Source organism: Dermacentor albipictus, chromosome 10, assembly GCF_038994185.2.
Source record: "Dermacentor albipictus isolate Rhodes 1998 colony chromosome 10, USDA_Dalb.pri_finalv2, whole genome shotgun sequence".
Classification (NCBI taxonomy): Eukaryota; Metazoa; Arthropoda; class Arachnida; order Ixodida; family Ixodidae; genus Dermacentor; species Dermacentor albipictus.
In genome coordinates this window covers 70,129,130-70,143,307 of record NC_091830.1, presented here as the reverse complement: position 1 = coordinate 70,143,307, position 14,178 = coordinate 70,129,130, and the positions used below count along the sequence as shown (strand labels likewise).

The 14,178-nt window shown below is 42.1% G+C and overlaps 1 long non-coding RNA gene across 1 annotated transcript; it reads left to right on the top strand.

The window, feature by feature from the left end:
• The first annotated feature begins 9,247 nt into the window (after nucleotides 1–9,247).
• Nucleotides 9,248–13,248, top strand: LOC135898432 (uncharacterized). The gene is made up of 4 exons (XR_010563329.1): nucleotides 9,248–9,296; nucleotides 9,810–9,878; nucleotides 10,206–10,265; nucleotides 13,089–13,248. It is a non-coding gene; the product is annotated as an uncharacterized lncRNA (long non-coding RNA).
• The last annotated feature ends 930 nt before the right edge of the window (nucleotides 13,249–14,178 follow it).

Here is a 14,178-nt window from a genome sequence, read left to right as displayed (position 1 = left end):
TTCGTTTCTGCTGGGTCCCAAGCCATGTTGGGATACCGGGTAACGAAGCAGCTGATACATATGCATTGATGGCAGCACACGAAGACATTACAAACACAACACTCCCATACAAAGATAGCATCCGCGCAATTAGAAAAGCCTTAAAAGTAAAATGGCAACGCGAATGGGACCGTTGTTCTGACAACAAGCTACATCTCACGAAACCCATAGTTGGGGAGTGGAAGTCATGCTATCATCAGGAGCGGTTCATCGAAGTAGTTTTGTGCCGACTACGCATCGGGCACACACACATCACACACAATTACCTACTTAGGAAAGAAGACACACCAACATGCGAGAAATGTCAACAGCCACTAACAGTTATGCACATATTACTCACATGTACGCAGATTGAAACACACAGACGAGCACTCTTGGAAAAATTATATGAACAACACATACCGTTACACCCTGCTCTAATTTTGGGCGATGATCCACTAGTCCCTTTTTGTGACGTCCGTAAATTTTTAGACGACACTGGATTTTTAAATAAAATATAGATTATTAACACAGTCTTTCACTTTATAAACCGTATTTTAAAACACCTCGTGTTTGGCGCAGCATAGCCTCAGCCGCTTTTGCGCCATTAAACCCCATTTAACTAACTAACTAACCTCCAACTACCATGAAATCTGTTCGAACTGCGTCAACTGTCACTGCCAACTGCATAAGCACATTGACGAGTGAATCGGGCGAACGGTAGAATGAACACACAGTTAAAACTTTGTTACTATTAAGCGTCAGTCTGCACCATACAGCCTCTTATTCATCGGTACCAGCATTTATGTGAGAAGAAGAAATTCTAGAATCCACAAGAATAAATTCGCCTTCGCCATGCAAGTCTCTGTCCTTTCTATAACACTTAAATTGGTCTGTCCCAGCCACCGTCCCTACCTCGGGGTGAACCCATTCCAGGGATTCGATCTCCTTACAGAGAAAAGAAAACTCTTCCCGGAGCCCCCATCTGCTTTCCCGATCTCGTTTGCGTTTCCGCACTGGGTTCCGAAGGACCGATCTCCATAGCCGGGTTCGGATCTGTTAACCCGATTGATCTTCAACAGTGTGGCAATTCACCCAGCTCTGACGAAAGTGCCCTGAACCATGAAACTTGCCATTAGTAAGCTCTTTCTGAAGCAAGACCACGAACTTGACCTGCCTGTCAAGGAGATAGTTGGCTTGACATGGGTCAGTGATCCTAAACTCAATATTAGCAAACAAGACGCATTACCAATTCCAAACTCAGGTTATAGTCTTGATCTGACCGATTTTGTGGACAGCAACAGATCGAACGAAGCCTAGAGTGACTAGTGATGCTGCCCAGGAGTCCGTAATGTCAAAAAGTGCGAAAACCATTTGCATAAGTTACAATCTTAAAGCACACTTGGGCTGTCGCTTCAAACAATTCCATGCATTTCATTGAGTCGTGTCGGTTTTTTTAGTTGTAGTGTGCGCCTGCGCTGTAGACAGTATTTAGTTACAAAGAAACTACGTAGAATGACCTATATAAAATATATTGACAATGACTTTGGCATAAGAAGATATTTTCGCATACCATCTGACAATTTCTTATTTACAAAGTATCAAATTTTGTTAAACATCGCAGCTATCAGATGATTGTGTACAAGCATATGTTCTTACGCTTATACTATTTTCCCTATGTAAATGAAAACCTCGGGTTTTATCTGCCAAAACTACAACGTGATCATGAGGGAGGCTCTAGTGGCCGTCTCCTGAATATGTTGAAAATGCGAGGTTCTTTAATGTGCGCTCAACGCACTTTATGTTTTTTTTTCTTTTCGCCACCATCGAAATGTGGGCATTGTGGCCGGCATATTATCCTGCGCCTTGCAGCTTTGTAATGCAATGTCAAATCCACTAAGCCACGAAGGCCCTTAGGTTGCTAGCAGAAGCGTATTTTCGAAGAAATTTAGTTCATTCGCCCTTTTAGTGCTGCTTTCTGAGATTACATTTCAGCCCTGTTACATCAGTTGCTTCAATACTAGCAATTATTGACAATTAAGCATTGTGTTTCACTTTCTTTTTTTACTGTGATGCCACTTTGGCGAGTGTCCTATTAATATGACAGGTTATTCTACCATAGTATTGCATGTTCCCTCCGGAGTAATAAGTGCTTAAGGAAACCACTAATTCTGATAGACTTTATTCCGTACCCCATATATTCTCAACGCTGGAGCATTCTTACCTTCATCAATGTAGTGTAAACTGTGTTACCCTATGCGTTATCTTACTGAATAGGTGAAAAGAAATTGTTGGCTATTCTTTACCATTTCAGGTGCCCTGAAAGCTCTCACTCACTCAACACATTCCAATGGTCATGTGTCCGCAGACTGGGTGTACACTTATTGTGTAATACAGTTCGGTCGCTTCTGACATGTCTTCAGATACGCACCTTGAATTACTCTATCGAATATTCTCGGTCAGCGCACACACGTATACAGTATTACTAATCACAAACAGCCATAGCCTTGGCCTGACAACGCCAACCAACTCAATACCTTTTCTGATTGCAGAAGAAATTTGGTATGTGTAAAACAGGCGATCATTAGAATGAGTACAGAGTATGGAATCAGCATATGATCTTCAGCAATATATAATATCTGCAATGTGATCGATACTGTTCAGAATCTCACAGTAAGGTTCATTCAATCGGACCATTCATTACGAGGATTGGTGCTAAAGAATATCAAGCTGAGTTTCGGTCTATACATTTGCAGCGTTGGTCGCCTAACTGTGCACCTTGCATGTCCTACCGTTCTATTGCTAGAATGTTCTTTGCTGCGTTCGATATTATAAATATTATGTTGATGAGCGGCTACGAAAAATCCCCAGGGAGAATATTGATTATTCTTTTATCTCATCACGTTTATCTCGTCTGCTCCCGTGAATGCAACCGATCGACAATTTATGGCATATGTGTATTGTTTTCTCCCTATTTCAAACGCTATGAGTGGCCTGGCGATTTATGTGCTGGTGCTATAGGCCGGATGCGTTTTCATGCGTTCTGCTCTGAAAACTGTCATAATAAACTATACTTTTTATTCAGAATTGGTTGGAGAAGCTGTTCGCAAGTAATGTCCGGAGATCGTGGACATGGATGGAGTTATATTTGCCGGTCAACATTCGAAACCATTGTGCACGTCTTTAATATGGAAACCTTCATCTTATGTATCACCGCAACTGGGCCACTTAAACAAAATGAAGTTACATGAAGAGTACATGAAGAGCGCTTTAGTGATACCTTAGTAGAACTACAAAACTTGTAAACTGTTGCGCGTTTGTGGCCGTAAACCTTCTGATTGTTCTTCAAGAAGCATGGTGACACAATTCAGTGCCTTCGATTAATGACTGATTTAGAAACATGGTGTAGCTAGAGCCAATTAGTAAGAGACACGTTGACCTTTTAAGATGCCATATATAATAATAAACAACCCCAGAAAAAATGCGTATTTTCTATCTAAATGTGGAAATCATATCGAAATTAGCTTAATCAACGAAAAGAAGAAAAATACTTGGCGGTATCTTCTTCAGCATTAACAGTGAAACAGAAGGGGGAACACTGGTTCGAGGCTTTCACTCAAACCACATGTCGCTACGTTTGGAACTTCTGACACTTCTAAAGCCGCAGACCTTATATATTTATTTGTTTATTTGTTTATTTATTAGGTAATTTATATATTTATTTATGGAAGATATTTTACAGGTCCGGAAAGAGCACTGGGTAAGTGTGGCATCGCAAAATATAACAGGATTTAGGCAAAATACACATATGTAAATCACATATGAGAAGAACATTGTAGCATTTAAATAAATCCTAATAGAAAGAGAACATTGGTAATAAACGGCCTGTATCACCTGCATAGTATGTTGAAATAAAAGCGAGTCGCACCGCAAACTTGATCCTGCATGTCCTGCGTTCCTTTTATAAGCCACGAAGTGACATTCATTGCCGGTCATTGAATGCTGGATGGAGGGATTTAGCCAGAATGGTTGTGCTCAATATTAAAACTCAGCAGAAAAACCTTTTTTCTGCTAGGCTGTCTGCATCAAAAGATGGTCAAAAATGGGTTTGTATAGTGTGGAACTTCATGCTGATTGCAGTTTTCTTCTACGCATGAAAAAGTGGTTTTTCTTATTGTTTTGATCAGAACACGTGTAACTAAACTACGATAATGAATAGCTATAAGTAAAATGCAAAGTCCATATTTGTTGAAAAATTTATTTAAATCACGAAAACCACGCTAAAACAAAAAGCGAGTATTAGCCTTACAGTTAATAAGCCTAGTCTCGATATTTGGACACGAATTGCTAAATGAAAGTTCTAGGCTAACCGCGTTGTGGCAGCAATATTCGCCATTTGTTCGTCGAGACTTTTCTACAAGATGAAACCAGCATTGTTTCGGGTAACGCTTGCCCCCTACGCCACTATCTGGTGGTAAGTGGTGCCCTGTTTTAAATGCGTTGCGTACAGTTTTATTTATTCGTCTCGTGTTCGTTAAATACAAAGAATATTCGACTTTGAATATGCCTTGCCTAAGTTTCTACCAAGTGAAAGGTGCCTATTGTGCGACGTTAATGAACTTTGGTGGTTTTCACTGGTTGTTCGCGCATGTAGATGGTGATGATGATGGGTGGAGCAGCAGAACCATATCATTAGAGCTTATTAAACAACTCCAATACGTGTCAGCAATGAAAACAGTCTGCTGCCACGGTTTGTGTTTTCAATATTAGTAATGTTTGTGTTGTGCGCCTAATGAAATCAATTCCAACGTTATTTCAGTTCGGCTTGAAGCATAAATAGAAGTTTGAGAGGAATAAACAGTCTAAATGACCACTTGGCTACTTTCTCGAGCCCGCAACTAACCACTGCCTGTTGCAACAAGAATAAATAACAAAAACCAAGCAATATTAGGCTTGAAAGAATCCGTACACATTTTGCATCGAGGAGCTCGATCTTACCGATTACGTGATTATGCAAAAGTATGATAAATTGCAATTCTGCAAAGCGAAGCCAGCATAAAAAAAAGGGATGATAGAAGATACAAAACGAGAAAGTGAAGCATATTATTTGTTATGCACTTGTCCAGCTTTGCATTGCATTCAGTGATGCATTTAGAAGTGAGAAGGGGCGCCATATGCCAGTAATAAGAAGAAGGTAGAGCAGATAACTCACAACTAAATGGAAAGTGGTGTTCAACAGGGCAATATGGAGTTCAATAATACCGAATTAAGCCTAAAGGTATACCATCACAGAGAAACCGCAGTTAGTGTTAACCTTGAAAAAAAATTAAATTCATGCTACACTCATCTCTACCCCGATTTTAAGTTTGCGGGCGTAATTTCATATCGTTAACGTATATTAATGGGCGAGGCTTCATCAGACGGGCTTTAGCAATTCGCAGGGTTTCATTTTAAACATATATACAACATTTGTATGTTTTATGCAGCGGCATTAGCCAAACTGAAATGAAATAATTTATGAGTAAGCCTAAAAAAGGCTATTATAGAACAGTATTGGCTAAGCGTAATTTTAATAGACGAAATTCGTTTATGCGACAAATTTTTATAATTTAGAGAGAGTGACGCAGATTTCGCTAATATAAGTGTGGCACATAACAGTGGTATTGAAATCTAGAGCATGAAATGGACGCCTAGGAGCCGCGCTCTCAAACTCGTAAGTGTCATCTGCGTCTACAATGAGTCTGTGCATTTCTTAAGTGCAATGGTTCACGCACCTGACAAGGCTCTATTCTTAGTTTAGTCGGGAGCGAATTCTCATGGGATGATCGCCAGTGAGTGACATTTGAGTAGCCCTGATATAAATACCAGCAGATACTTTGCGTTGTTTAACCCCATGGCTTACAGTAAGCCGTTCGAAATTCTGAGAAGCCTCCTGATGCAATACTCCTGATCTACCTTTACCACTGTGCCCTAGTACCCACATAGAGTGTTGAGCGTTCTGCAGTTCGTCACCGATAACGAATGTAATCAACCCTTGGTCTCGGCCCCTCGTTGCTTTGTTGAGACCATGAGCAGTGGTGCTATCCGTCAGGGCAGTGCAAGGGGGTGTGGGGTGTATGTGGGGAAATATGGGCATAAAACATAGGTACCATTGTGGTTCCCACCGAGATGATTGCGAAGTGGTAAATCTTTCATCTCTGAGCCATTTAAAGTGCGCATATCGGTGGCGCCTAGGAAGGTCCCGGCGTGTTGTTGTCCAATGAGCACGTTTTGAGGGTACTCGAAAACGATGTAGCAAAGGGAATATGCGACGTCTGACCCCATATGGCTTTTGGTCTGCCTGCTTCGCTTCTGATTCTTCTGGGCACGCTTGCGCAGGCTCAACATTTCGGCAACTTATTGCGCAAATCATGCAGAATTCTCGTCAATTCCTTGAGATCCCTTAAAAACCAGTCTTCCAGACTACCTTGATCAGCTGATAAACATGCTGTTGTAATTGAGTCACAATAGTTGCGTTTACGTTTCTTTCAGTGTGGTTGATTGAGAAAGGGGCTGGGCAGCTGCCGCGATCCCCTTTAGCACGGCGCTATTGGAGGGTCTTGTGCGCATGATCGGTGTGCACTATACGGAGGCAACGGTTAACTTCCGAAATTGTAGATGATATCTGATGCACACTCTATGTGGCCTTATTAGTATGCCACTCGGAAGTGACATCCGCTGTTCATGGTGCAGAAAATGCCACTTGTTCTTCCCTAACAACCTAGTTGTCTTTTTGGTCAATATTCCATGACCGAGGTCATATCTGATGCAGGCATAAACCTTGTACATTGAGTGGAAGTCTAGCAGCAAGGGCTGTGGCCTTAGGTATGGCGCTACGCTCCGTAAGATGTTGAGCGGGTGTTTTGCTTTTTGTAGGTGCAGCTCCTACGATGGTGGTGGTTGCGAATGACTTTGGTGACTGGCTTAGAGAATTGCAATTCCATGAGTACCTGTGTGCTAGCTCAGAGAGGAAGTACGAGCACCGCATTGGTCGTCTTACGGATGAGTGCAGCAAGTCAAGTGATGTATGGGTTGCGCAGACGTTGTATAGGAAAGGTCATTGATTCTTCAGTGAGGAAGTCTGCGCAACTGGCATGCGAGGCGATCGTGTGGATATAATCCCACTGGAAGCACATTGGAGTTATGGTGCCAAAAAAAACGTGCACCCGCCAAGAATGAAATAAATAAAAAGAACCGACGCTTCAGGCCCCGTACGGGTCTCTTGATGGTAAGCTTCCCGAGATATACGCCCTAACACTCCGCCACCTCACCCATACATAGCCGCGCGCTCATGCTTACATCTTCATTGTGATCAAGGGACATTCTTGTCGAGTGTACGTTTCTGGTACCATTAGGTTTCCCCGCCAGACGAGTTTCGTCGAACACTTGACTTTGTGGACATATCATCATCTAATTTACGATTAGGCGTACCGCAGTTCCGTAAATATATCTTCTGGTAATGTAAGCGTAGCTCTGGTTCTTCTAGGTTGTGAACATTTGCCAGCACAGGATGGTCGCCGCCATCGCCTCAACGTAGTCAGCACAACAGAGCTCCATATTTCGGCAATAGTAGCCCTCGCGAATAATGTTAAAACTAACACATACACATACTGCTGTCCTTTCGAAATAAATGTGAAACCCACCATATATGCTGTTCAGACTATATGTGAACAATAGCTGTATATCTGTAAGAATGCTTTCCCCTTATTCTACTCGCCAGAAGGCGTGGCAACTATCGAAGAAGTGTTGACAAATGCGAGGACTGAGTGCCTTAAGCGCACATTTAAGGTTGCGCTAGCGATGTAACTTTCCGCCAACTGACATGGCTTTGACACCGTCTTACCTTTAGAAAGAAGGTTAACCGAGAACGCAATTTTTGTTATTTATATTATCAGAAGCCAGGAAACAAAGAGAACAAGAAAAACCGGGTAATATACTTGTACTTCCTAAGTGAATAAAAAGAAATGATAAATGATGGAAATGAAAGTGGGTAACAAAACAATTTGCCGCATCTGGGGAATGAGCCCACGTCTTCACACTAGTTGCGCGATGCTCTTCGAACATTGCCACAAGGGGAACCTCATTGTGGTCTTTGGCAACCATTAGTGCCACAGTCCTCGCCGAAAGAAGCTACACAGAAGACCACAGACATATCTGCCTCTCTTAATTCTCTCGTATTTGTTCTATATTTCACGTATCTGTCTTCACTAAAACATTGTTTTCCCCCTAGCTATGCATCCCATAAAATCCGCACTACGAAATAGACTGTAATATTTCCTCGTAGACAATGTTTTAAGGTCTTTCCCGCAATATCCCGATATTGTGCGAGTCTCGTGGCTTAGTTACCACGCTTACGACAGCTCCCACTCCTATCTGTAGGAGAAGAGATGCCTCAGTCAGCACAAGTGTGTGAAAAGTTAACAGCCAGCTCCCTAGTTTGCAATAGGACCATGATAATAATGAGTGCGTTGCGCGCGGCCTTACTGAAAAGGAAACCAAGAAAACAAAGCACACATAGCGCGGGGATTTCGTGGGCCATTTTCGGGCAGGAACATTTCGTTCCTCGCCTACTTTCACACAATTCTCTAATTGCTCACCCCGTGTCACTAAAACATGAGTGATACGCAGTATGCCAAACTGTTATACGTGTTGGCATGATAATTCTCTGTACATTCTAGTAAAATAGTCCCATTCGCTGTGGTGTTAAAGAATATATCTTAAGGAGCTCTACTGCTGCAATCGACGGGTGCATTTCGTATCAAATAGTTTTGTGCCGATATTCCCTCCCGTCGAAGAAGAGCAAATTCGGCCATTTTAAATGCCGTAGCGCGACATTTACAAATCGTTCTCCCACTCATATTTATGATAGGATAGGACAAGTCATTCCTTCCGGATGTGATATGCATAAAACCTAAAGCGGAGCTAACTTGGGATATGGATATAAAAATTGCCTACGGATAAGAAAATTATGTATCCGGTTTCCTGTTTATCAGTAGATTCTTGGCATGTATTCATTGTTTTGTTATTTCAACAAACCAAGAACACCATAAAAACGATGACAGTAAAGGCAATCACCCGTGCAAAATGTATTTGAAAGCAGCTACGTGACAGTTTCCTCCACGTGCACTTTTATTTCTGGCCACAGGAGAGATATAAAAGACAGAGGGTCGGGAATCGTGCACCATGCATCAGTAGCTCGATCCAGTACCTGGCCTCCACCTGGTATTTCTTCCCATCAGGTACGTTCATATTTGTCCGAGCAATCAACGAATTTTCTCCTCTATCGCTCTATTATTTGCTACTGCGCGTCCATTCTAAAAGCCATCACTGTGTTATCTTCTCATTTATCAGCGTTCTGTAACGCTTTGCTTGCATTAGAGCCACACGTTGAGATGGCTCGAAATCCAGCATGTTAGAACTTAAAATAGAAATTCTAAGTTTCTGTGCTATTGTAGGTTTTCTAACTATGATATGTGAAACACGTTGACCGATACGCTTATACCAAAATGTGCCAAAAAGTCATGTTGCGATGCTTAACCTTAGACATAACTGCTCAAATAACAAAGCCTTAGGTTCTGAAAGTGTTGCTTTCTCATAGGTGCTCATGAAGAGGAACAGGTTTACAATATTATACGTATTTTAGGTATACTTGAAGTCACTCATAATCGAAGGCACTTGAATTTCACTTTTGGACATCTCTACGCTCTCTTTTGTAAGCCACCGAAGATGTACTTTTCTCTTTGTCTTCACAGACAACAAAGTTAGACTCGTTGCTGAGATGAAGTTCACCGCTGCCATCTTGCTCGTCGCACTCCTTACAGGTGAGCAAGTCTTGTCGCGTCAACAGATATGATATTAGGAAATAATCACATTATACCCGAAATTCACTACTCGACACGTAACAGAATACCCGTTGTATAGCTGCATCTTAGTACTTTATGTAATACATTGCATGCACCGACATTGTGACGTTGAGCTTCCGTGAAAATTAACACGAATGGGTCATTCCTTGTTTCTTGTTATTGAGAGCAATGTTTCTATATACGCATCATATTCACCAGTAGAAGAATATTCTAGATTGGCAAAGAAACGTTTATTTTGGCTTTCATGTTCTGTTGTTGATGTTTTGATTGTCCTTGTGTTTGCAGCGTTCGCGGTGATGATCACTGCCGCCGACGAGGGAAATGACGAGGCGCGCACGGGAGATAGTAAGTCAAACTGTAGATAGTTCTCGCTTGTTCAGTTTTCCGCTAAATACTGGAAGATCGAGTGGCATGGTGAGCGAGTGCTGATGCAAACATGAAGTGCCTCCACGGTGCAGCCAACAGGAGGCGCTGTGCTAAACGAGAAAAACATGGAGTAATAAATGCAAGGAACTATTTTGTTATTTTTCGCTGCCCGAACTTTGAACCACGAGTGAAGTATAATACACCCTATAGCGCCTGTAAATAGCTCTGACTTTGTTCGGTTTAATTCTGTGCTACCAGTGGCTGCACCTTGCAGGCCACAAACGTGGCTGCCCCTCATCACCGGCTATTGCACCCGAGCTGCCGGTGTTTACCGGAATATAAAACGCGGTAACTATGAATATTTTGTGCCAGATTTATTCAATTCGCCTTGCCAGCACTTTTTTTACAATAATTTCCGGTATATACGCTCTGCGAAATATAAATTCAATCTAATGTATACTTACTACCGTTGAGAGCACGTTGGCAGCCGAAGTGCGAACACCTTCTCATGACGGCAACAGTTCTTACGCGCGTGGATCATAGCGATAATGACATCTAAGCACCTATGCTGTGGTTTTGACATAAGGCGTTTTTGCATATATTGTGTCTAATGACTTTCAAATGTGAGCAATATGCATACCGCATTCTTGTTAAATCTCATAAGGGATGTTACCTTGAGCAAATAACAATTTGATACACTCTAAAACAAAGAATCTGTAGTCGCCGAGTTATTCAAATGAAAAAATTTCTCTCTTAAAAGGCCAAAATATTTATTGATAAGTCGCAATACAAATTGAATAACAATTTGAGAAACATACTGACAAAAACAAAAAATCAGATTGCAGCGATGCCCATGAAATTTCGAACACATATAATAAAATATAAGTATATTCTCTAAAGTTTCATCACTATTACAGTGCAGAAATATCCTTTATTTCAATACGCACCTTGTTTTCAAAAATGAAGTATACTGTGGAAAGCTAGAAATAGAACAAGCATGGGGAAACCCGCAAAGTATTGACACTATGAACAAAGAGAAATATACGCCACATTATTGGGAAGCAAACGCATTTCTGGCACAGCACGAGTGTACTTATATGGCAGAGTTTACCAGATGAGCTCCTAAGCATGGGCTTGGTAATGTAGATAAATTGTGCAGGAAGCTTGTTTCGTGTGCCATATTCTAAAACAGCAGCTCATTTCTTAGCGTCCTATACAGCCTTTAGGTGTTCCTGACTGTGTACACACCAAAAGCACGCTAACCACGCTTCGCATAGGCTCGGAATCATGGGCTCGTGAACAAACCATTTTAAGCGTCCTCTCGCTTCATGTCTTATTGAATATACTATGGTTCTGGCAGCGTTTGCGATTGTCAAAGCACTTACGGATGCGGCAAGTGATACAATCGCACGCAGTTATCGCGACTACTGGCTTTCGCGATTGAAATCGAGAGACACAGAACACTTGCCTAGTCCGTTGTCAATGGTGTCAGCTAAGCGCCGCGACGACTTCCTTGCGATAGCATGTTATGTACGCAGAATGTGCGCCTAAGATAGAATTCACTGACCGTAAAAGATTTGTCATTATATCCAAGGAAGGACGAACGACTGTCGTGTTTTCGCGGCGACACGATATGGCTGACACACGGTCTTCTTTGGATGGCCTTCGTTGCTGCTCGCTGGACGGGTCCTTATTCTCTAGTGCTGTGCTACACCGCGATGTTGAGCGGGACAGCGGTGGTGCAACTCCGAGTGAAAAAAGTAGAGCGCTCGCTCGGCGTTCCTTTCAACTGCAGCTGCCTGTTCTCCTAGAAGCAAAACAGTGTGTTCTTTGCTCAGCGTGAGTGAGTGATACACCGCGAAGTTCGGCGCCAGCCTCCTGCAGTTGAAGCAGAAAATTATGCTTTGTTTTGTACTTTACTGCCGCAAGAGCAGAAGGGGTATTATACTCTTTCTCAGAAGGGCAGAATGATAGGCACATTTCACTCTCTCTTAGTCACAGAGTGAACAATGCATTTCACCCACGCGACATTTTGTCAGAGCAGAACAAGGCTTTGAAGAGTTAATCGGCCGCTTCACTCCTGCGATACCCTCTCTTGTTTTTAGAGTACGCATGCGGTGAGAATATCCGGTGGCATATTGACGCACTGTGCCCGATACCACGCTATGTAGAGACGACTCCAATGTGAGAAGAGTAAACTAAACATGTTCGCCTAATAGGGTTTTTAACGCAGTAATAATCCTTCCGTGCAGTTTTCATATGTATATATTTATCGACATTCTTGAATGATTGTGCCCTTGTTTACAGGCGCAATACCCTTAATCTGTGAAGAAGGCACGCTTTTGTCACTCAACCTACACATCATATACGCCATAAGAGTTGCCCACTTTCAAGCTGAACATACCTGTAACTGAACAATATAGAACCTATAGCGCTCGGTAATATCTGTGACAGGGAAAGTATGCATGTGGCTGAGTATCTGTGTGTTCATCCCGATACATCAGAAAATCGTGCCATAGTAGTGGAGGGTGAAGTGGTTCGCTTCGCGATAAAGTTGTCAAGGTGGACAATGCGAAAGTGTGAGGTGCGAAGGGGTGTTCCCGTTGTTCTAAATGAGCTGATGGTTCGACCAATTCTTGGAAGCTCGAATTTTCGATTAGCCTATAAGGTGTGTCGCGATATAGCAATGTTCTAATAAGCAAGCATTGAACGTTACACTGTGACTAAAATACGCTAATATCAATAGTTAATTGAAGTGTAATAATCGATGTTTTTGCGAATTTTATAATCTCTTTGCTGCAGTTTATGGCTCTGGATGCCCAGACCCCAGTGCCTGCACCAAAAGCTGCAAAGCCAAGGGTTTGCGCTTAGGCGTATGCCTCGAACCTCTACTTAAAGTCTGTTTGTGTTCGTGAATTTAATGAAGTCGACGACTGACTGGCAATAAAGCTCGCTTACTATGCGCTTGTCAAATTTGTCCTACTACTTTACCAGACTGAATCAATTGTATATGTAAAACTGGTCACGGTATTGTAGTGCATTCTAAACTTATCTGTGCTGACGCAGCGAATGATATGGTGAGTCAAATGTGCCAGTGCACCCATGGCACTCTCACCCTGATGAATACAGTTCCCTGTTCTAAACCTCATGAAAAACACGTCGACAAGACTGTGAACTACAATGTGCTCATTTTAAAATATAATAGTTATTTCCAGCATGACCGTCAATTCTTGGAACCAATAAGGACGTAGAGATGTTCGACCTGCAAATTCAACAACGAGCTAGGCAATTTCATTGCATATGCACTGTGAGGCATTAATACCCTGGTGAAGCGAATAATAACCAAAGTACCGAAGGATGAGAAGAAGGAAACTGCTTATGTTTGTCAGAAATCAGCATGGGTATATAGACACCGTAATATTGTAGCTAAACCTTTCCAGGCCAAGGCAGTGGCTGTGGTACAGCTCAAACCAGTGGCACGCATTGCCCAGGAGAACTTCCCCAAACCTGATTTGGAAATTCTTTAGCTGCGTTGTCTTTGATCACTGGTGAACAATCTTCGTTTTCAAGCTTTCGCATTCATACCCTACCCCCTCCATGCGATCCAGAATGTAAGCTTTGAGTGAAATAGCCTGAAGAACGTTTCCAAGAACACCCACCTACATGCGTGGTGCAGAAGAAAATATAGTTTAGTAATAGTAAAACCTTCTAACACAATTTAATCATATTTAAACGCCTTTGGCTTCATTCTATGCCTTTGCGCTAACAAGGCTTCAATCAGAAACAACAAAGGTAGGTATTTTTTCTTCGAAAACGCTGATTTCATACAAACCAAACCGATTGAACTTCCCTTATAACGTATTTCATCAGACATCCGTGACAATACATTTCG